Raw genomic sequence first — 24,838 nt, 5'->3', positions numbered from 1 at the left:
GAAGGTAGTTTGTTTCTAAAAGTGCATTTATATATTTACTGTTTACTTCTATATTTTTGCTACCCATTTGGTGGGCACCTGACATCATGCAGCTGACGCCATTTTCTCCAGTCATTCTTGCCGCACGGAGCCCGAAGCAGAAGCATTTTGCAGGTGCCGGTCAGCCGACTACTGAAATATTCGAGTTTGAGTTTCATAACCGAAGTCTTCACTAAAGCTAAGTACCCCATTGGGGAAACGTTTTTCTTGCTTGTTACCGATGTCAGAAAAAGTTAATAATTGTATTACTTGTGGAAAGCAAATACCTCATAAGGATTTCCATCTATACTGTATTCCTTGCCTAGGCCCTGATCACAACGTGCCTGACTGTCGGTTTTGTGCTACATTTAACCAACACACTATTAAGCATCTGTATATTTTTGCATTAAAGTATTTTGGAAACAGATGTAACTACCCAGAAATGTCGTCTGATAGTAATCAGACTACTGGAGTACATAAAAAAACACAAAGAAAAGGACAGAGAAAGGCAGTAGAGATCCAAAACCGACGAAGCTTCTCCTAAGCCAGTCGCCGGTTCGCCTGTACTTGGTGAGGCGCTTTCGCAGCCCCTGATACCCGCTACCTTCGAGTCGCAGGCCTCTACCGACACCCAAGTGGAGTCCGGCATGCCGCAAGATACTCAAGGTATTGGACCGACTGATATATCGCCCTTGGATGGGTCCGGAGCCGCTAAGCAGGCACCGGCTTCTGAGGGTGTATTCAGACCTCAACATTTATATATCAAACCGACGAAAGCTGCAAGACCAAAGACAAAAGCAACTTCTAAAACTAAGAAAACAATGTATGAGCCACGTGCACAGGCGTGTATGCTAAAAAACAGATTATCAAAATGGCTGCTGACCTTATGACCTAGGCAAGACACTGATTATGAATCTTCAGCTCAGGTTTCTATTTCTTCTGATTCCTCTTCTGATCAGGAATTATGTATACCTCCCTATGAGGATTCTGATGCTGAGGAGTCTATTCCATCTGCATCTCCTCTTGAGGATTATTCATTTGGAGAAACCTTGCATACTTTGAGGGAGCAGTTTCACTGGGAGAGTCAAGGCTTCTCAGAATCAAAAAAGAGGACAGATACCACAGGGTCCCTGACTCGCATACCTTTTTATTTAGAAATCCTGCTGCTGATCCTGAAACTATTTCACAGGGTCCAAAGGGAGTTCAGGCCTCAACAGCAAAACAATCCTACCCCACTCTGACAGATTCAGGGGCACTGGACAGACGGGGGGGGGGGGGGTTATACATCTGCAACCTTGGCAATCAGGGCCTTAAACTGTCAATTTCATATGCTTAAGTACCAACAACATGTTATGGGATTGCTGAAACAGAAAATGATGATTTCAGAATGTGCAGAAAATAAAGAATTGCAGGAATTAGTGCATGCAGCTGAACAAGTTGGAAAGCATACTTTGCGATGTGGTTTTGATTCCTCGGAGGCCTCATGCAGAGCCGCAGTTACTGGATCTGTGATTAGGAGGCATGGCTGGTTAAAGGAACAGAATTTGCCTGATCATGTTAAAGCAAAATTGCTAGATGCACCTTTACAACATGATTCTCTGTTTGGTATTAAGGCAGAAGAGGTTTTAAAGGAAATGGAAGATAAAGCTAAGTCTATGTAAACTGTTAAAGACTTCTTACAAGTGCAACCACCAAGATTCAGTAGACACTGGCTTACAAAAAAATGGTCCTTTCCTGTGTCAGACAGAGCTCAAGGGGGGAAATCCTGACAACCTAAGGGTTCCAGATACCAGGCGCAAGATTCATGCAGGTCAAAGCAATGGGGCGCTTCTGCCTCCAAATCTGGAGGAAATAAAGCGCAAACCTACAGAAAGCAATCCCAATGACTTTCCTCTGCCTACACCAAGCACTTATCTTTTGGCAGCACCGATAGGGGAAAACTAGCACTTTTTGCTCAAAATTGGCAGTTAATAAACCAGGACAAGTGGGTACTAAACATCGTATCACAGGGATACAGATTTCATTTCCACACTCTGCCAATGGCAAATGGTTGGTCAGATCTGCCACAAAATCAATGGGCAGAGGCACAGAAACAGGTTACGTCCCTCATGGATATGGGGGCCATTCAGACAGTACCAGAACAGGAAAAAGGACAAGGTTCTTACTCCTTGGTACCCAGAAAGGACAAGGCCTGGCGGCCAATACTGGATTTATCGATTTTGAACACGTACCTGGACATTCCAAAATTCAAAATGCTGACTTAGCAGCAGCTTCTGCCCATGCTGCGCAAGAATGCTTGGCTGGTGACTTTAGACCTAAAAAAGGCATACCTGCATGTCCCAATAAGACAATCGTGCAGAATATACCCCAGATTCAAGGCTGGCTTAATGCATTACCAGTTCTGCCCTTTGGCTTATCTACTGCACCCAGGGTCTTTACAATGTGCCTGGCACCAGTAATTGCATTTTGCAGACAAAAAAGTATACAAATATATCCTTACTTGGACGACTGTCTCATTCAAACAGAGAACAAGGACACTTCTTCGACACCTGGCATTTGTGAAAAGTCCTCTAACATGCCTAGGGTACACAATAAACGAAAAGAAATCACAACTGGTACCCTGTCAAAAGATAGCATTCCTGGGTGCAAGCTTGACTACATCTGCCCAGATGGCTTACCTCACGCCAAACAAAGGCAACTGACTTCTTACTTCAAACTGATGGCAACCAAAACCCAGTTATCTGCAAGGCAAATACAGCAGGCTCTGGGCTTCATGGCATCCTGCATCATACTAATTCCATATGCAAGACTCTGTATATGAGGAAACTTCAATGGTACCTAAAGAGTTTGAGTCAACATTCTCACAGTCTGGAAGCAATGATTCCTCTCATTCCCTGCCTACAACAGGAGTTTCTATGGTGAGCAAAGGCATGTCACCAAAACATGGGATGGGCCTTCACTCTCCCCCCTGCCAACCAAACCTTAACAGACTCATCGGATTATGCTTGGGGGGCCCACATGGCAGGAAGATGCATTCAGGGCATATGGACCCCAAAACAAATGCATCTACATATCAACCAGAAAGAGATGCTAGCTGTTCAAAATGCCCTAACAGCTTTCAAGGACTTACTTCATCCAGGACAACTACTTATAAAGACTGACAACACCACAGTCATGTGGTATATAAACAAGCAAGGGGGCACACGCTCATACCCCCTTTGCAGATTAGCCATGGCACTGTGGGACACAGCTTTGACCTACCAAATACATCTTCAAGCTCAATTCCTGCCAGGAAAACAAAATATACTGGCAGACGATTTAAGCAGAAACCTTATGGATCCTCACGAGTGGAAACTAAATCCACAAGTCTTCAGCATGATAACAGAGAAATGGGGGAGCCCAGACATAGATCTATTTGCCTCTCCTCAGAATTATCAATTGAAAAGATTCTGCACAAGGACTTATCACAGACAAGCATGGAAAGTGGATGCCCTATCCTTCAGTTGGAAAAACCTATCACTTTATGCCTTTCCTCCTCTGCCTCTTCTCCCCAAGGTCCTCCTAAAAGTCAGACAAGAGAAACCAAAGATGATACTAATTGCCCCGGACTGGCGCCGCCAGTACTGGTACACAATCCTAAGGAACTTGTCTCAGTACCCAGCTTGTACCTTACCTTAAAGACCTCAACTACTGTACCAGCAAAGCAATCAGATCCTGCACAATCAACTACAGACACTGAACCTGGCAGCATGGCTGATCATGTAGTTATACAAACACCTGTCAGTAAAGCTGTGATGGATGTCATTTTGGAAGCCAGAAGGCCTAGTACTAGGAAATCTTACGCTGACAAATGGAAGAGATTCTGTGCTTGGAATCAAGCTCAAGGAACTGATACAGCAGAACAAAATATTCCTCAGCTAGTACAATACTTAACTGAGATGCTTGACAAAGGCCTATCTTTCTCATCAGTTAAAATCCCATGCCTCTGCCATTTCGGCTCATTACATTACAGAGCCACCAATTTTTTTCTCATCCTTTACTAAAGCAGTATCTTAGAGGAGCCAAAAATTTAAGGCCTCCTAGAAGATCACCATTACCTGCATGGGACCTTAATTATGTGTGGGAAAAGCTCACCCTGCACCCATTTGAACCAGCTGCTACCGCTGATATAAAGATCTTTATCATGGAAAACAGCTCTGCTACTAGCAATTACTTCAGCAAGAAGAGTATCAGAGCTACAGGCCCTCATGGCTGTAGAGCCTTTTATCATATTTTGCCCAGACAGGGTGTCTCTGAGGACAAATCCTACTTTTATGCCTAAGGTAGTTTCCAGTGTGGCTCTTAACCAAACAATTCATCTGCCAACCTTTTATCCAAATCCGCAGAACAAGGGGGAAGAGAATTCTGCATTCCTTGGACGTACACAGGCAGCTAACATTTTACTTGAGCAGGACTAAAGCTCTAAGAAAAACTGAACAATTACTAGTGTCATATGCTGCAGGATCAGAAAGAAAGGCTATTACGAAGCAGACAATTTCAAAGTGGATAAGCCACTGCATCCATTTTTGCTACTTTTACACCATGGTAAACCTGTGCCCAAGGGCATTAGGTCTCATTCCACCAGAGCTGCAGCTACTTCAGCAGCCTTTCTCAGAGGAGCACCAACCAAAGACATTCTAGAGGCTGCTACTTGGAGTTCTGTCCACACCTTTGCAAAGCATTATCATTTGCATCTCAACTCTAAGTCCAGGGCAGGCTTTGCCACTGCAATGCTGCAGGGCCTTATAGCCGCACCTAATGCTGTTTAGCTCCAGCCCCCCAGCCATAACTTTGGGATTCTATCCAAATATAATGACTGCAACAGTGAAACACGAAGAACATAGTACAGTTGTGTGTACACTTAACATAAATGTAGATGTTAGAGTGTATTCACTGTTGCAGTCCAGGTTACCCTCCCGCCATCCCCCTGTCATTCTGGAGTTTATCTTTCCTTCTCTATCTTCTACAACCTATGTGGTGTATTTGCTTGTAGATGAAGGTAAAGTTTATATTGATGTGTGTGTGTGTGTATATATATATATATATATATATATATATATATATATATATATATATATAAAATATATGGCATTGGGGGCAAGAAAAACTAAAGAAAATGGTGTCTGTTGCATGTTTTTTTCCCCTGACGTCATGGAAGAGAAGACTGCAACCAACGCAGGACCCAAGACTTTGGAATTCAGGCTGACTGAGGGCAACCTGCCAGCAGATTACCCAAATGTAATGACTGCAACAGTGAATACACTCCACATCTACATTTATGGTAAGTGTACACAACTATACTTTTTCCTGTCACACAAGAGTTTGTCATACACACTTAATGGCCCAAAGCAGCTGTTAGGAAAAAATTAGTAACTTCCCTGTTAAGTTTCTTTCATTTGATACCTCAGTTTACCTTATTTACATCATTTGCCAATTCAGAAGTCTAGTTTTAAATCCAAATTTTTATAGAAGAGTTTTCTTTTTTTTCTGTCGGTACTTCAGTTTTTTCCATTTGTTTCTGATTCTAACACTAATTGCCATTTTGGCATGCAGGTTCTCCATTCAGAGAAGCACCTTAACTGTTGTTTCCCTTTCAGGGACATCGGAAGGTGTTTTTTTTCTTCAGGGTATTTAACATCATGACAAGATAACTTTGTACAAGGTTTTTCCTCTTGTCTTGGAGAAGCTCTACCATATTAAACAAGATCCCTCCTCCTTCCAATTCCAAACCTCCTCATTTCTGAAGTCTTCTAGCAACTTTGAGGATGAAAGGGCTAAATTGTTTTTTTTTTCATTTGCTGTGACTGTGAGAATGTGTTTAATTTAAAAAAAAAAGGGGGGGGGGTGGAATTGCAATGGATGCTCTCTGGCTACTTTCCAGACGCTGAAAAGATTACAAAAAGTTAATGGAGCAAAAGATGGAATATACATTAAAACATTTGACTTTTAATTATAATTGAGCCTTAGACCCAGACTACTACTTTTTTTTCATTATGACCTTCTTCTCCAGAAAAATATGTTCTTTGTAGTCAGTGTTGCAGTACTTATCTTTGGAGGGGGGGGGGGGGGGGGGGTCTTCCTGCTGTGCTGTGACCTGCCCAATTACCAGAGTCTCTTCATCATCTCTATCTGACAGATGTCTGATGGCTGATGTTCGAACATTAGGTTATAAAAGGGGTGTCTGCAGAGTTTCTTTAAACTGGTTTCAGAGAAGTGCCAGTTGGGAAATTCTTTCTTCTGATTGATCATAAAAGTTAATAACTACTAGGTTTGGGAAGCAAATCCTGCATAATGACTTTCATTCTTTTTGTCTGTTTTATTTGGAGCATCAGCATAACATTTCCAGTTGGCAGGATTTTGATAGATGTAGAGTTAAACGTAGGGCTGAAGTCCTCACGGCATACAGGAGTACTCGGACGAAGTCCCTGCTGTTCTTCTACCTTCTTAGCTTCTACCATTGACACTGCTGCTCCTCTGCCTTCCTTGGCTTCTCCCACTACTTTACCAAAATGAACAGAAGTAAAAAAACTAAAGAAAAGGATTCAGTTGAAGATGGCAATCCTTCTGTGTCTGTGCTTATGTTGACTGACCATGGTGAGGTGTAATTTTAGCCCCAAGGTCCGACAGCTACCAGGCCCAAGCCCTTTGTCGTAACACCTCGGGAGGCTGCCATGACAACAGGCCTGCCAAATGTACTGTTTCCAACATCTTTGTCTGTTGGATTTGAGGTTGCTCAACAGGCCTAAGCTTGTTACGTCTGAACATCTGTTACCATGGGAAATGGTTCATCTTCCACAGCTGCTCTGTAAGACCATACACCTTTGACCCTAACCGAAGCCGTGGTTACCTGATCTCAGACGGAGTCCTGTTTTGCTGAAGGTGCGCCTAAACTAAAGAGAGCAGCCAGCCAGCCTTCCTTAGCCTATGTCCCAGTAGTCTGCTACCTCTGCTCAGGTTGAAATTCAGGACCTCCTAAAATTTGCTCAGGAATTCATGGCATTTATGAAATCTAGAGAGACTCGCCAGGCACTACAGACTACCCCTATAGCCTCTCAGTAAAAAAAACAAGAGATTTTGGTTTTCAAGAGGAGTCTGATGCTTCATAGTCAGTCTGAGAATGAGAGAGAGTTATTTTGAACACTTCCCTGTCAATTCTATCCAGATTCTGACTGATGCCCTTTCCTCTGCTTCTCTCCCCAGAGTATTTACCCTTTGGGGATGCATTACATAAGCCGAAGGATCCTTTTCATTGGGAAAGCCAGGAATTTTCTGAAGCCCAAATCCATTGCAGGCAGTTTCTATGCATGCCATTCCCTCCAGGCCACTAGCTATCCCACCAGTCCATGTGGTATTAGACAATATCTTCGCAGACATCTCTTTATATACAGACTGACCCCTTTACAAGACAACACAAATCCACTAAGAGTGTACCTAAACCTGCTTATAGGCACCCCCTACCTAATGTCAGGGAAGGTAGACTACTAGACAGGTTTGTAAAAAAAGACTTGCACATGTACTACCTTTTCTATGAGGGTCCTCAATTTTCTTTTTTAAATGCTCAAATATTTATATTATTTGCAAGAACGAATCATTACTAAAGCTGAGGGCATTGCAGAGAAGGTATTACTAAAGGATGTACAGAGCAGCTCCCAGGTTTCCAGACACACACTGAAGTGTGGTTACAATGCTTTATATGCATCATGCAGAGCAGCTTTGACTGGCTCTCTTATCCTCAAGCATGCTTGACTGAGGTCCCAGCCACTTTCTGACCAAGATAAGGCCGAACTCCTGGATGCCTCATAGGATAAATTTCCTGTTTGGGCCTCCTGCAGAAAACATTTTTAAGAAAGTAAAGAAGGAAATTTAGCTAAAGAATTGTGAAAAAAAATTTGCCGCAGACCCCAAATTTGGTAGAAATTCTCTCTTGTCCTTGTCCTGTGCCTCTTAGACAAGATAAAGGGAGGCCTTCCCCAATCAAGAAGGCCTAAACAGATCAGGAGATAGCAACCTGATCAATGCCCTGGACCCGAGGGTCCAAAATCTCTGTTCTCTCAAGAGAACAGCTGAGACTGTGCACGTCTCCCCTCTCCCTTTCCTACTAGCAGGAAGATTCTTCATTTCTAAACTAATCGAACCTCATCATCTCAAATCAGTAGGTAATAAACATAATAGAAAAATGTTCAGTTCAGAGAACAGACTCGTTCTTAGGAATACCAAAGCTTTGAAAAGACAAAGAATCCCCCCCACAAGAACTTTAGCAACAGGGATCTGTTCAACTAGTCCCTGCTGGGGAACGGGCAACAGGGTTCTACTTCAGGATTTTTCTTAATTCCGGGAAAGGATGGAACTTCAAGACTAATTTTAGATCTCTGAAAGTTGAGACGTTCTGAAATTCAAAATTCTGACTCTTCAAAAACTGCTGCTCATGATTTTTCCCAAAAAGCTTACATGGTTACAATAGATCTGATGGACACCTATCTTCATGTTTCTATAGTGAAAGAGCACAGGCAGTACCTTGGTTTGCACTACCAATTCTATGCTTTAATGTTGGGTTTATCCACTGCACCCAGAGTTTTCACCAAATGTTTAACCCCACTTATAGCACATTGCAGAACTCGAAGTGCACATTTACCTTTGTCTGGATGATTGTCTTATTTAGGGAAAAAAACATCCTGGAATTTCAACCAGCTGTACAGGTTACTGTGGACTGCTTTCAGAGGATAGGGCTCACCCTCAATTTCTGCAAGTCCTAACTTTAGCCCCAGATAAGAATTCTCTTTCTGGGTGTATTGATAGACTCTGCACAACAGAAAACCTTCTTCCGAAAGACAATGCGCCCTTCCCAACGGACTACATACTCAGCTTACTGCCAAAGAAGGCAGTCACAGAATGGGAATATCTAAGAGCCTTGTGATTCACGGCTCCTCATGAACACTTGGGTGCAAGCCTTCCAAACCATGGAAACTGTGCTGCCTCTTTTACCATGCTTGAAAAGGGAGCTTCTTTGGTGGAAAGACACCATCATGCTGAATCCAGGTGCAGTTCTCTGTCCCAGAGGCAGGTAAGACGATAACCACAGAAGTTCTGAAGTAGTCTGGGGAGCACACTTAGGACCCACGAAAGTACAAGGTGTCTTGTACCCCAGAGCAAAGAAAACTTCACATAAAGCAGGAGTTGCTGACATTTTTTTGCAGCAATGAAAGCATTTCAAAGCAACCTATCAGCAGCAGCACTGCAAATTTGGGCAGACAGACAAAACAGTTACGTGGTACATAAGCAAGGGATAACTCATTGCTATCCCTTGTGCAGTCTAGCAATAAGCATTTGACTCTTGGCAAAACAGTTGCAATTGACTCTGATAACATCTTACATCCTGGGTGAGAACAACACTTGGACGGATCCTTTGACCAGGGGTATTCCGTACCCAAGAGATGGATGCTTAAAAGGAAAGCCTTCCTGCACCTCTCCCATCAATGAGCACTCCCCAGCATAGACCTCTTTGCCTATACCAGGACAGACAACTTCAAAAGTTTTTCAAAACCTAACGGACAGGGATATGGAGTGCACACGCCTTCTCATTCAAATGGGACTGTATTCTGTCTTTATACCTCACACCATTTCCCCCTGATTCCCAGGATACTGATCAAGGTAAGGTCACACAGGCCATGCAGGATACTTATAGCCACCTTCTGGCCAAAGCAGAATTGGTGACCCTGAGTGAGGGGAGATATTACATTCTCCCACAAGTGATAAACTTTATCTGGGTAAGTCTGTTCACCTTCACCTGATCATCCTCAAACTAATGACTCTCAAGATTGGGTTTTGATCCCAGATATTGCAGACTATTCTGTAGATGTGCTGGAGGCAGAAAACTGAATACCAGAAAGTTATATTTATTCAAGTGGATGTTTTTTTCCCGTTGGTGCAAGGACAAAAACATTAGTCCTTCACGGGCAGACAAACCTTGCGTTAGAACACCTGTCAGAACTATTTCACCAGGGACTTCCTTATTCTGCATGCTTCAGCTGTGTCTGCTCGTCTTTCCTGATCCCCCTATCTGTTCTCATCCATACCTGATGCTTTTCCTCAAGGAGAGGTCATACATCTTAGACACTATTAGAAACTTTGTCCCTACCTGGGATATAAACTGTGTCTTAGAAAAATCTGTATTAAACTTGTATTACCACCTTCTGAGCCAGCAGTTTCTGCCCAACTTAAGATGCTCACCTAGAAGACTGCCCTGCACATAGCCATCCCTTCAACCAGACAAGTCTTGGGAACTACAAGCCTTGATGTGCAAGGAACCCTTCACTGCGTTCCGTAGGGACAGGGTAACCCTTAGAACGAATCCCTCCTTTATGACCAAAGAGATCTGTCCTTGAAACAAGGTATTCGTTTTCCAGTGTTCTTGCCCAACTTGCCAAATAAGGCAGGGCAAATCTTGTACTTCCTGGATGTGCACAAGACAGATCAGATATTAACTGGACAGGGTAAAATTCTGTATCAGAGTAAAACAACTGGTGGTATTTGCAGAAGGAAGAGAAGGCAAACTAATCTCTGTACCATTTCTAAGTGGATAGCTAACTGCAATGCATTCTGTTATGCCCATCTTTGCAAACCAGTACCAACCCATGTCAAGCTCCATTCCTCCAGGCACAGTGCAGCCACCACTGCCTTTCTTAAAGGTGTCCCTACGCAGGCTGTTCTGGAAGCCTCTACAACATGGATGTCAGTTTGCACCTTTACTAAACATTGCCATCTAGCCATGGCCTCCAGGGCTAGGCCAGAGTTTGTTACTGCTGTCCTGCAAAACCTGCTTTCCTAAGGGCTAACAGCCTGCCCTCCAACTAGTAACTTTAGGAGTCTTCCCAAGGATCAGTATTGCAACATTGACTATGGAGAACATAGTACAATTGTGTCACACTTACTGTAATTGTATATGTTTGAGTAGATTAGTGTTTCAGTATATATTCCCGCTACCCCATTGTCTGCAACCCTCTGCTGCCCCCCCCCCCCCAGTCATCGGGGGAGGGAGGGGAGAAAAGCCAGTCAGATAGGTAGTTCTTATCTACCGTCTCCTGCCTTTAATTCTCACACATAGCTGATACTTTTTTGGACAGGAAGAGGGGAAGGTATTTTGACATCTGAAAGGGTTGTGCTGTCCGCAGGCAGCAGACTGCTGCTCATTGTCTAGAAAGACCATAAGATAGTGCCATTGTGTGCCCCTCTTAATCTGCCATTGGATGTCTGTCAGATAGGGGTGATGAAAAGAGACTGGAACTCCGGCAAGTCGTTGGCTTTCTGTATGACATTAAGACCTCAAGGATTAGTACTACAACATTAATGTACTCTTAACATCTACAGTTATGGTAAGTGTGACACAGCTGTACTTTCTGCCACTTTTCCCTCTGCTTGTCTGGTACGTGCCAATTTTAGGTATGATTTGACTGTGACTAGTTGGCAGCTGTCTTTAAAACCCAAAAGCCAAGGCTGGTTAGGGTCATCGGACACCAGCAAGGTCAGTTTTATTTGGATCACTGTACAGGTTTATGACCCCCCCCCCCCCCCCACTTTTCAACACTTGCCATACACTGTACAGTTTTGCTTGCATCTTGTTCCATTTGTGTTTGCTTACTTGACATGTTTTATTTTCTGGTACTTAGTATTACACCTCTCAGCTGTCCCCATTTTCAGAAAATATCCAGATTTTTGACTTGCATTTTTCTTCTGTAACTCATATAGTTTGTGCGTTTTTTTTTTGGCAAATACCTGAGGATTCAAGACAGTAAATGACATATATTTAAGTTTGACTTCATATTCTGCAGAAAATGCATGTAAACATAAATCCTGTTACTCTAGCAATTTTGTACATTTATAAGAGCAATATTTAGAATCTGTCCTTATTTGGGGGCCTTTGTCCCCCCCCCCCCATTATTCAAGGCTTTGTCCCGATTCCTTCTGCTAAGAGGTATGCTTAGTAGACAAGCAGCTGCCCCAAGATGTCAGTCTTACTGATTCTGGTAATGTTTTAAGTCTTGTGCACAGATGCAAGGGAGCAGCAGCCTACTTCATTTGGTTTCTGCTTAGTAATCCATGCTATTGCTTTATCCCACCCACCCCTCCAGTAGACTGGTAATCCAAACAGGTCAGTACAAAAGGACCAAATGTCTTCTCAGTTCAGAGTCTATGGCAGTATAAAAAGAGTCTTCAGTAAATTAAACATTTAGACCACAAGAAAATGAACAATTGCATGAAAACGTAGATGAATACGAGGGGGACAGTTTACTTTTCCTCTGCCCTGGATTAGTCCAGCTCTGGGAAGTTTAAGAAGTTGATAAAGCAACGTCCTCCAGGCCAGTGGAACACACCTCCTGAGTAGTTCAATCAGTTGTAGGTTTGTCAACAACGTATTTTAACACCCTGACACCATGGTCTTGGTAACATGAAAGCAGACTGAGTAGACACTCTGCTAAAGAACGATAGGCTCGGGAGTCTACTCCATTACCAATGGTCATCATCACCTCTGTTTAAAAAAAAAAAAAAAAAAACTTGCACATCATTCTCCAGATAAAATTCTAAGCTCTTGGTATAGAAGTAGATTATTTGTATCCTCTGCCTTGTCTGTGAGGGTGTTAAATTACTTGACTAGGATGCTTTCCACGCGACCTGCTGGAGGAAGTACAGCAATTTGCCAGTGAAAAATCTGAGTAGAATCTCAAGAAGAGGCCCATTGCTTTAGACTTGCATTGCCTTTGTTGTGAGCAGCCTTATGGTCTTTGCATCTTCTACTGGTGATGAACGTGCCGACTGTGACAGTGGGCTACAGCACTGCCTTACCCTTGTCCTGAGGATGTCCTATCATAGATCTGCTTTTGTGAACGTGGGGGTTGCTGCTAATGTTTGGCCCAGAAACTGAAGATTCACTAAATTCTGTGAAAAGCGAAGGGAGTGAACACTTTCTACTACAGGTGTACTATTTCACTCTCCACAGTGATTGTTTGCTTATAAAGAGAGGAGCCAGTGGAGACCTTAATTCTGTTGAAACCCACAAGCTTGACAGAACCTCATGGGGCAGCCATTTGAATATTTCAGCCATATGTCCTTCAAGGATGCATCTGCAGTCATAACAAATGGGTTGTCCTGTCATCAGGCAGCCCTTCGGTCGGCCGGATTCCAAAGTCTGGGTCCGGCTTCGGCTCATGTCGCACTTCACCCGACGTCATCTCTGCTGGTCTTCGGGTATAAAGGCATCAGCCGACGCCATTTTCCTCAGTCTTTCTTGCCGCGCGGCGCCCGAAGCAGAAGCTGTTCGCAAGTGCCGGTCGGTCAGATCCAGAGATTACTACTACCGAATACTACTTCGAAGACTTCTAAAAAGCTAAGTACCCCGTTGGGGACTCTTTCTTGCCTCAGCCGATGTCAGAAAAAGTCAATAACTGTTTAACTTGTGGGAAACAAATACCTCATAAAGATTTCCACTCTTACTGCCTGCCTTGCTTAGGCCCAGACCACGACGTAGCAGCCTGTTCGGCCTGTGCTTCCTTCAACCGACGAACGCTTAGGCGTCGGTCGGAGTTTGCTGAGCAGTTTTTCGGCTCAGATTTTGCGTACATTATGCCGTCGGATCCTCCGACTACCCAAATTGTTAAAAAACGCAAAGAAAAAGACCGACACTTGCGGTCAGCGGTTTCGGCCGAAACCACGGTTAAGCAAGCCGCGAGTGTCTCGGTTTCGGCCAAAACCGAGAAAACCGGTCAATCTTCAGCCGAATCCATGACTACTACTGAGGCTCCTGCTACCTTAGTTGAATCGGCCTCAGAAGTTTTGCCTACTACTGTGGTTCCTAGTGATTTATCAGACACCATTCCTTTGGATGTCTCTACCCCAGCACGTGGTGCTTCTAGGCCTCCTGCAGCCATGTCTATTAAGGCCTTTGCCAGGGCTAAAGCAGCCAAAACTGTTAAATCAGTGCCTGTTAAGCCCCCCCTCACACAGGCCCACTTCTAGTTCACAAATGCTTACTCTGGCTGAGGATTTAATATCCTTAATTAGGGGATCCCAATCCCACCCAGACAGGGCCTCTCAGCCCCCAGAAAAGAGACCTAGAGCAGAGCCCCCCGAGCCAGTGTCCTCTGATGATTCTTCGGATGACTCAGACATTACAGACCAGCCAGAGGCTCCTTTTTCTAATTATGAAGATTCAGATGCTGAAGAATCCATTCCATCTGCCTCTCCACCAGAGGAATTCTCCTTTGGGGAAACCTTACATACCATGAGAGAACAATTCCAATGGCAGGGACAAGATTTCTCAGATTCAAGAAAAAGGCTTAGGACATTTCTGCACTTACCACAACATAGGCCCTTAGCTATACCTTCAGTACTGCCTGTTGTGGATGATGCATTTAATGATGTTTGCACTGCTCCTGATACTTTACCTCCAGCCCCTGCCAAACCAGATAGATTTTACAGGGTGCCAGACACTCATCACCACCTATACAAGGCCCCACTTGCAGATCCTGAGACTATATCCCAGGGGCCTAAGGCAGTAGCCTCAACCTCAGCAAAAAAACGTATTCCTTCTGAAAGGGAATCCAGGTCCTTAGAGAGATGGGGGAAAAAGTTTACACCTCTGCTACTCTCTCAGCTAGAGCTTTAAACTGTCAGTTTCATATGATCCAATACCAAGAGTTTATGCTTGATCAGTTAACTAAGAAGCTGTCCACTGATGACCCCTTAGATAAGAAATATGTTTTAGAAATGGTGAATAACATTCAGCAGGTTAGTAACCATTCTTTAAAATGTGGCTATGATGCACTGGAGGCTTCATTTAGATCAGCCATGACTGGCACAGTGATAAGAAGGCATGCATGGTTGAAAGAACAGGTCTTGCCGGATCATGTTAAAGCAAAGCTGTTAGATGCTCCTATGGATAAGGCCAGTCTATTTGGTGCACCTGCTCAGCAAGTAATGAAGAAAATGGAAGAGAAGGCAAAATCTGTACAAACAGTTAAGGATTTCTTACAGGTTCAGCCCCCAAGGTTTAGCAGGAACTGGCCTGCCAAAAATTGGTCCTTTCCAGACTCCTCAAAATCTCAGAGAGGCAGGAATAGACGCTCAAGAGGCAGAAATCAATCCAGAGGAGGTGCCTACAGAGGACGACAGTGGCAAGGCAATAACCGAGGCACAGACACAACCGCTGCCACTGCAACAGGACAATCACAGTGACTTGGCTCTGACACCGCCTACCAGGGAGCAAATAACAGCACCTTTAGGTGGAAAGTTAGCCTTATTTTCGAAAAATTGGCACTATATCACAAAAGACAAGTGGATTTTGCAAACCATAGACCAAGGTTACAGGTTCCACTTCCACACTTTACCAGTAAAAAGAGGAATGCCAAACCTACCTCCAAATCAAAAAACAGAAGCTCTAAAGCAGGTAGCGCAATTAACAAAGATAAGAGCTGTGGAAAGAGTACCAATAACAGAACAGGGCAAAGGATTCTACTCCAGACTCTTCCTAGTACCAAGAAAGGAGAAAAATTGGAGACCTATTCTCGACCTGTCCGTCTTAAACACATACATCATTGTCCCAAAATTCAAAATGCTGACCCTACAGCAACTTCTTCCCATGCTGGGCAAGGAGTGTTGGCTGGTAACTCTAGATCTCAAGGAGGCATACCTGCACGTCCCCATACGACCAAATTGCAGAAGATACCTCAGATTTCTTGCAGGATCAGAGCATTATCAATTCTCAGCATTGCCCTTTGGCTTATCTACTGCGCCCAGAGTATTCACAAAATGCCTGGCATCAGTAATCGCTCACTGCAGGCTACAGGGAATCCAAATGTATCCATACCTGGACGATTGCCTGTTACAAGCGGACAACAAAAGCAAGCTGACAACAGATTTACAAAAAGTCATTTGCTTACTACAAGCCCTGGGATACACAGTCAATTTACAAAAGTCAAGACTGATACCATCCCAAACAAGAACATTCTTGGGTGCGGAATTGGACACAGCAAAACAAATGGCATTCCTAACTGCAGAAAAACAAAAACAACTCCCTCTTTACTTCTTGGCATTAACAAAGCAGAACAAACTAACAGCAAGAAAAGTACTGCAGGCCTTGGGCTTCATGGCATCATGCATAATCTTGGTCCCACATGCCAGACTGCATATGAGAAAGCTACAGTGGTACCTAAAGAATTTATGGTCTCAACACAGGCACAGCTTAGAAACCGAAATCCCACTAATCCCATTGCCTGAAACAGGAGTTCCTATGGTGGGCTCAAGCATGCCAGTCAAACCCAGGCTTGCCCTTCCACAACTTTCAAGCAAGCCAAACCATCACAACGGACGCCTCAGACCTAGGCTGGGGGGGGCGCACATGTTGGACAAATGCATACAAGGATTGTGGACTCCAGACCAGCTGCACCTGCACATAAACCAAAAAGAAATGCTGGCAGTAAAACTAGCAATCCAGAAATTCAGACCATTCCTCAAAGAAGGCCATTTACTGATAAGGACAGACAACACCACAGTCATGTGGTACATCAACAAACAGGGAGGCACTCATTCATGCCCCCTATGCAGAATGACTCTGGACCTTTGGAATATGGCTCTGAGCTACAACATCCAGTTACAGGCAATATTTCTGCCGGGAAAAGAAAACACCCTAGCAGACATGTTAAGCAGAACCACCTCGGATGCTCACGAATGGATGCTACACCCGGACATCTTCAAGGCCATCACAAAGAAATGGGGAATGCCACAAATAGACCTATTCGCATCCCCACTCAATCACCAGCTCAAAAAATTCTGCACAAGGGCATACCACCCACTTGCATGGAAGGTGGACTCTCTATCCTTCAGTTGGAAAGGCCTGACGGCATATGCATTTCCACCTCTTCCTTTGATGCACAAGGTACTACTGAAAATCAAAGAGGAACGCCCAAGGGTAATCCTGATAGCTCCGAATTGGCCAAGACAACACTGGTATCCATTGCTGAGGAGCATGTCTCAGGGGAGAATGTGGTCAATACCCCTGATGCCTTTGATGTTAACTCAGAACAACTACAACATCATGCACCCAAACCTAAAACCTTGCAACTGACTGCCTGGAACATCACATAGCAGCAACTAACCCAGACCTATCCCAAAGGGTTAAAGACATTATCCTTGAAGCCCGCAGACCTTCAACAAGAAGGAACTATGCAGGAAAATGGAAAAGATTTGTCATTTGGAGTACTGAAAGAGGAAAAGATGTGTCGAACATAGATATTGCTAACATCCTGGAGTACTTGGCAGAGCTTCTACATACAGGCCTGTCCTATTCCTCCATCAAGATACATGCATCAGCTATTTCAGCAGAATACAGCTTCGATCCACCTGTCTTTTCACATCCTCTACTCAGGCAATTCCTCAGAGGGATCAAGAATGTAAAACCTCCTAGGAAGCCACCATTACCAGCATGGGACTTGAACTTTGTGCTAGAAAAACCGACACTCACTCCATTTGAACCAGCAGCAACAGCAGATCTTCAACACCTATCATGGAAAACTGCTTTCCTACTGGCAATTACTTCAGCAAGGAGGGTTTCGGAACTACAGGCCTTAATGGCAGTACAACCCTTCCTAATCTTCCATCAAGATAGGGTGCCCATGAGAACTAATCCTGCATTTATGCCTAAGGTGGTATCCAGAGTGTCTTTAAACCAGGCAATCCACCTACCTACCTTCTTTCCCAATCCACAGAACAGGGGGGAAAGACTGCTGCATACCTTGGATGTACATAGACAGTTACGCTACTACCTGGACAGAACCAAAGCTCACAGAAAGACTGACCAGCTTTTAGTAGCCTATGCAACAGGAAGGGAAGGAAAAGCAATTTCCAAACAGACAATCTCCAAATGGATAGGAAATTGCATAAGATTCTGTTACTCCTACCACGGAAAACCAATTCCACAGAACATAAGACCTCATTCTACAAGGGCTACAGCCACTACCACAGCTTTCTTACGAGGAGTGGCAACCAAGGACATTATTGAGGCGGCTACTTGGACCTCCGTGCATACATTTGCCAAGCATTATAATTTACCTCTGTACTCTAGATCCCGAGCAGGGTTTGCCACTGCTGTACTGCAAGGGATCCTAACTACACCATAATTCTTCTTCCTCCTCCCCTAGTTTGGCTATGGTATTCTACCCATTTGCTATGACTGCAGATGCATCCTTGAAGGACATAGTACAGTTTTGTACCTACCATAAATGTAGATGTCCGAACAGGATAGCATCTGCAGTCAGGATTACCCACCCTCCTTCCCCTCTGTGGTACTCCTAGGGTATTTACCCTCCTAATAGCTAGCTGGGGGGAGTCTCTTATGGTGTATTTGTTTGTATATATGTACATACATTGTTATTTTTTGTGTTTGCCTTCTACTTTTTGGAAACATTGGCATTTATCCAAAATATAGCTTACCAAGAGGGCAACTGGCATCTGGGGCAAGAAACACTGAGGAAAATGGCGTCGGCTGATGCCTTTATACCCGAAGACCAGCAGAGATGACGTCGGGTGAAGTGCGACATCAGCCGAAGCCGGACCCAGACTTTGGAATCCGGCCGACCGAAGGGCTGCCTGACGACAGGACAACCCATTTGTTATGACTGCAGATGCTATCCTGTTCGGACATCTACATTTATGGTAGGTACAAAACTGTACTTTTTGAATGTTGAGTGATTCAAAGGTTGAGGTCGTAGATGTTTTTAAGCAGCCTACAGATTGCCTAGTGTGGCCAGCAGCAGTCCCGATGCCCAGCCAACTGCAGATGGAGGAGGTAGTTGGGATGAGGGTGGTTGAAGAGTTGAGGATTCTTCCACACATTGCTTAGTTTGTTGTGATAGCTGATGCATAAGTAACTGAGATGACAGTGGGAGGCTGTCATATGTAGTTCTGTGTTGTTTTGTCTTCCACAGCTGAACCTTCACCATATGTCATCCCTCAACAGAAAGTCACAGGAAGAAGATGCAGATGTTTTCTGGAAAATGCTATCCAAGGTGTCCATCAGACCATTTGGCACTTGCATATTGTTTTAAGTTCTTTTTAGCTCCAAGAAAATAACACATTAGAACATATGTTTTTGCTGGCCTCAGCATGCTCATACTAAGTTACTCCATATGGTCACTCTCTTCAGTCTGTTGCCCTCTACTGCCCTTAGGAAGTTGGATATGCTGTTTTAGTCTTCTGAGTTCTTTTCCTGAACATAAAATACAGGAATACAAGACAATGCCCTCCCATTCACGTGAGCTCCAGTCATTGCCATAAATTTGCCCTTTGGCCACTGACAAATATCCCAGACTGTTTACATGTTGAGCGCAGTCACCTTGCTGAGATTACAAGGGATAGGATTGCTTGCGACTTGTTCCTAGTGGCTGACAGCTGAGATGCTGTATCTAGCAGTGGCAGTCAATGCTCAAGGCTATTTACTGTATAGGGTGCAAGTGGTAACTGTATAGATTTACTTAACAGTTTTACATAACTTTTGTAATGATGATATGGACATTATTACCAGGAGCGTTTTCTTTTTTTTTCTTGGAGTTTGAAGTAGAAGCCCAACCATATGGAATTAGCTTTTAAACTTGCCATTATGCTTCTGTCAGAAAGGTATAGATGTCTCTGTATGTCTATCCAAGAGGGAGTAAAATTCAAAGGAGTAAGCAGCAGCCCTTTGGTACAAGGTTTTTTGAGGAAGCTATACAATGTATGGTTTCAATAAGACTGATAAATAGTAAGTAATTGCTTTGGAGTAATCCTTAAATGTAGCAGAGTTATTAGGGGCCAAAATTTTTTTTTTCTGGGAAAGGGTTTTAGTGAGATATTAGATTTGATTTGGAAGGGGATAATGAGTAGACTGGTACAACTGGAAGGAACGTTCATAAGGATAAGATCTGAGAAGATAAATTCTTATGGTGAGCATAGGACAAGTGGTAGACAAGTGTAATGTCACTGACCAAGTCCAGAAATTGTGATCTCTGCACTTGGATCACTACAGTGCCTGATGCCTAGGTCTTCTAGATTTAATACGGTTTGCTGTTTTTTCCTAATGCTTGCTGATTTCCTTTCCCACCACAGGAATTTGTTCTGTTTATACACATTCACATTTTTGTCAGGTTTTTAGATGTGCCCTCTGTCTTGTGTGAAGTTTCCTATAACAAAAAGGATGGGCTGGAAACTTAGTCTTGTATATGTTTGTGTCTTTCGGCTTTTCCCGGTTAGGGGTCGCCACAGCAGAATTCCGGTCCGCTAATGATTGGTAGTTGATTTTTACGTTCAGAGTTACCAGCCCTGACGCACAACCTTCAACGAAGGTACGCCCATTCATGCATATCTCCACGCAGAAGACGCTCTTGCTGAGAATCGAACCGGACAGCATCTTACTGTGAGGCGACAATGCTACTGCAGCACCACCACCGCGGGTTTGAAACTTAGCCTTGTATATATGGGGTAAAATAAAACATTTCCAGGCTTTACTGGAAAAGTTCAGTCAGACCCTGCCATAGATTGCTGTGAGGGAAAGGTTAGTGTTTTTTTTTCTTTTTATTGCTTTCTGGAATTTTGTGTTGCTTTATTGCATTATTCTCTTTTGAATTTGTGGTGTTACATTACACTGTATGGTGCTTGCATTTTGTAATATATTACATATTTAAACTAGGAAAGAAACCAAAGCAGTGTCTCTTGTGAGTTGTACATAAACTGGATTTCCCCCACTGGTGTATTCTCTTCTTAAACTCTCTCTAGTTGTCCGCCCTTATGTTAATTTGGCCACATAATTCTTTCTTTCTCCTCTGTGATAGGCTGTTTTCAGTGAGAAAAAAATTATTTTCTGAAGTCACTCTCCCTTTAAGCTATTTCATTTATTTGCCCTCCTACATACTCTGCTATAGAGCTGGAATACCGACTGCTGCCCCCACTACGTTCAATCTGCCTTGCTCTTTAAATAAATAAATTAATTAAATCTCAAGTTAGCCCCTTTTTCATATCTTCCTAACCCAATTCAAGTGGAGCTTGGACAACTGGATGTGAAACTTGAAAATGCCCCCCCCCCCCCCCTTTTTAAAGCAATATCACTTGTGACATAGACAAACTTACATTTATATAAAAGTAATCAAACCATATTAACAAGTTCACATTTACAAACATTATACATCACATTTGTTATGTCATGTAATCTAAGCAGCTATGCTTATGTCAGAAAGGTACAGATGCCTCCGGATGTCTATCCAAGAGGGAGTAAAATTCAAGAGAGTAAGCAGCAGCCCTTTGTTACAAGGTTTTTTGGCGAGTTATACCATTTATAGGTTCATAAGTAGGTACTAGGCTGTTGGCCCTAGGGCCTATATAAGCCTAGCCAAAAGGTACCCTGGCTTTCTCCACCCAAGAAAATTATTTTCTTGTGCCCCTGTCGAGCAGAGCCACAGAAGTGATCCCCAGGGTGAATTTCCTATCTCCCATCCAATCATCAAGATTTTTCTTGAAGAGTGGTAATGAGGAGCTTTGTTTGATATAGATAGGTAAAGAAACAAAACCAAGGAAAGAAAATCCAGGTACAAACATCCAGTCCACCTCCAGCCGACCAAGCTATAATTCCTCCTCCAAAACATTTTTCTGCATGGATTGTTCCCACAATTTCATTTTTTTTTTCTATGTAATTTATTCCTAACAGTTTCTAAAGATCACACTTCCTGTTCTTTTATCATGGTTATGATACTCTTGTCAAGTATAATTGGTTTATATTTTGACTTTTTCTAGTAATTGCTTTTTTGGTAGCCACCAGAGTTAAAACTCAACAAGGACTTATGTTTTGGAAATTCAGACCCTGCATCACAACTAAAAAAAATATATATATATTCTTAGTTGCACTTATTTGCTCATCCATTATTTCTGATACAGTACTTTGTAGGGAATTTTTAAAATCACCCAATTTATTACACTCCCAAAATACATGTTCCTAGTTTACTCTTTCTTCCTCATCACACCGCCAACATTTGCCATCTACTATAGGAAAATTCTTTGATGTCTGCTTGTGGTATAAAAGTATCTATGTAAACCGTTCCAGGCAAAAATCCTAAATCTTAGATTTTGTTGCATATTTGAAAGCCATACATATGTCCTCCCATTGTTTCTTTGTGAATTGCGTATCTGATCTCTTCTGGTTGATTCCTATAATTGTTGTGTAGTATTTTAAATGCCCTTCTAATTATTCCTATTTAGCAGCAGCTTCTGTTCTAGATTCATTTAAAAACTCAACTGCTGCAGGTCTTTAGTTTTCTCTGTCTATACGTTGTCTTCATTATCCGGGATTGATATCAGTCACTAGCTTGCAGTCTAAATATCTACTTGGCCTCTTCCCATTCTTTTACCATTCCCTGTCTAATTATTTGTTCCAGTACCTTGGTTCCTTTGCCAGCTTCCTCCAGTAAATGCCAACTCTGTGCCCCTAATTGCAGTCCTACTATCGGCAGAGTCTTTTTTTATTCCCATGTTGGCTTGCTTCTTGGTGTACTCTAATTTATGAGCATAATGTTGTTTTTTTCTCCTCTCCAAATATTTTTGGTTTCCAATACCTTGATGGGAATGTCACAGTATATTTAAAGTTTGTGAAATTATTGTGGATGTTCTTCGTGTTTCACTGTTGCAGTCATCACACTTTGGTTATCTGCCTGCAGATAGCCCTCAGTCAGCCCAAATACCAGAGACTTAGTATTTCTGCGTCGGTTGCTATCACTCCAGGACTGACATCAGGTCGTCAGGGGTATACAAACAGTCAGCTGACACCATTATATCAGTCTTTCTTGCCGAGGAGCCCTGAAGCAGAAACAGTTCCGGTCGGCTGCTACCTTAATTTCATTTACAAATTGAATAATCCTAAAGTCTTCTAAAGCTAAGTACCCAGTTTGGGGATCTTCTTTTCTTGCTGTAATGGATGTCAGAAAAAGTTAACAATTGTCTTGCCTGTGGAAAGCAAATACCTAACAAGATATTTTCATTCTTACTGCGTCACCTGTTTAGGCCTAGATCATTTCATACCTCGCTGTCAGTTTTGTGCCTTGTTCAATGCCTGAACCATTTGTCGTTGGGCTGTCTTTGTTGCTAAATTCTTTTGCTCTCGATCTCTGTATTCTGAAATGGCTTCGATAAGCCATCTGACTACCAATATCCCAAAAAAGCATAAGGATAAAGAATGAGACAGACCGCATGGGTCCAAAGCTGCCGACGACGCTTCCGTTAAGCTAGTCGCCGGTACTCAGTGAAGTGCTTTCGCAGCCCCCGATGCCAGCTTCTCTGGATTCGCAGGCATCTACAGAGACCCATTCGGAGTCAGGTATGCGCAAGACTCTTCTTCGACTATGGAACGTGCGGATGTCTACCGTGGATGGGTCCGGAGCTGCTGTTCAGGCACTGGCTTCTGAGGCAGTTCTTCACTCAACTGAGTGTTAGACTCAAACTGACAACTTTTTTTATCTAAAACTACCGAGTTTCTTAGGCCAACAGTAAGAGCTACACCTAGAAAACTGACGACCAAAGTGCATGCACCTGCTCCCATGCCACAACTGCAAATGCCTAGAATGGCAGAAGTCCTTATTACGCTGATTAGGGGAAGTCAGCCTTCCCCTGCTAAGAGGAAGAGATCAGTCCCTGGTAGCTTCTACAGACCAGGAGTCTGATGACTCTGAGGTTTCTGGTTATGAAGAATATGCCCTTATCTGCTGATGAGGATTCAGATGCAGAGGAATCCATTCCCCTCTGCCTCCCCTCCAGAGGATTTTTCTTTTGGGGAAACCTTGCATACTTTGACAGCATTTCCACTGGGAATGCCAAGACTATCCTCAGTCCAAAAATAGAGTCAAAGAATTCCTAGATTTGCCTTGGCACAGGTCTTTAGCAATACCTCCTGTCCTGGATGTTGATTTTATGGAATCCAGTCTTACTCGTGATACTTTGCCTCCTGCCCCTAGGAAACCAGACAGGTACTACAGAGTACCTGACACACTCGCATTTCTTTTCAAGAATCCTACTGCTGACCCAGAGATAATTTCCCAGGGGCCTAAAGGTATCAAGGCAACTACAGACAAGAATCCCACCCCTTCGGACAGGGATTCCAGAGCTTTGGATAGATGGGGTAAGAAGGTATATACCTCTGCAAATCTTGCTATTAGAGCATTGAATTGTCAGTTTCATATGCTGAAGTACCAGCAGCATGTTATGGAACTTATTAAACAAAAAATGACAACCTTTACGGACTGTGCAGAAAATAAAGAATTGCAGGAGCTTATGCACTCTTCAAGCCAAGTCAGCACGCATACTTTGCAGTGTGGCTTTGATGCCCTAGAAGCATCTTGTCGGGCAGCAGTCACTGGCTCTGTACTGAGAAGACATGCTTGGCTCAAGGAACAGACCTTGCCAGACCATGTGAAATCCGTTACTAGACGCTCCTTTGAACAAGGACAATTTGGCACCAAAGCAGAAGAGGTTCTTAAAAAGATTGAAGAAAAAGCTAAGTCTATGCAGACTGTTAAAAAATTCTTACAAGTGCAAACCCCTAGATTCAATAGGCATTGCCCTTCCAAACATTGGTCCTTTCCAGCCCCCTCCAGGCCTTCTCAGATCAAACCCAGGGGAAATAGACTACATAGACTACAGTCTTAGGGTATGCAGAGATCTAAGCAATGGAGTTCCCCCACCCCTAAAGCAGGGAGTGCTAAGCCACCTCTTTACGGAAAAAAAC

This window comes from Protopterus annectens, chromosome 7.part1 (assembly GCF_019279795.1).
Source record: "Protopterus annectens isolate FY-2018-M chromosome 7.part1, PAN1.0, whole genome shotgun sequence".
Lineage (NCBI taxonomy): Eukaryota > Metazoa > Chordata > Ceratodontiformes > Protopteridae > Protopterus > Protopterus annectens.
The sequence above is the reverse complement of the archived record's forward strand: the minus strand, read 5'-3'. Positions refer to the sequence as shown.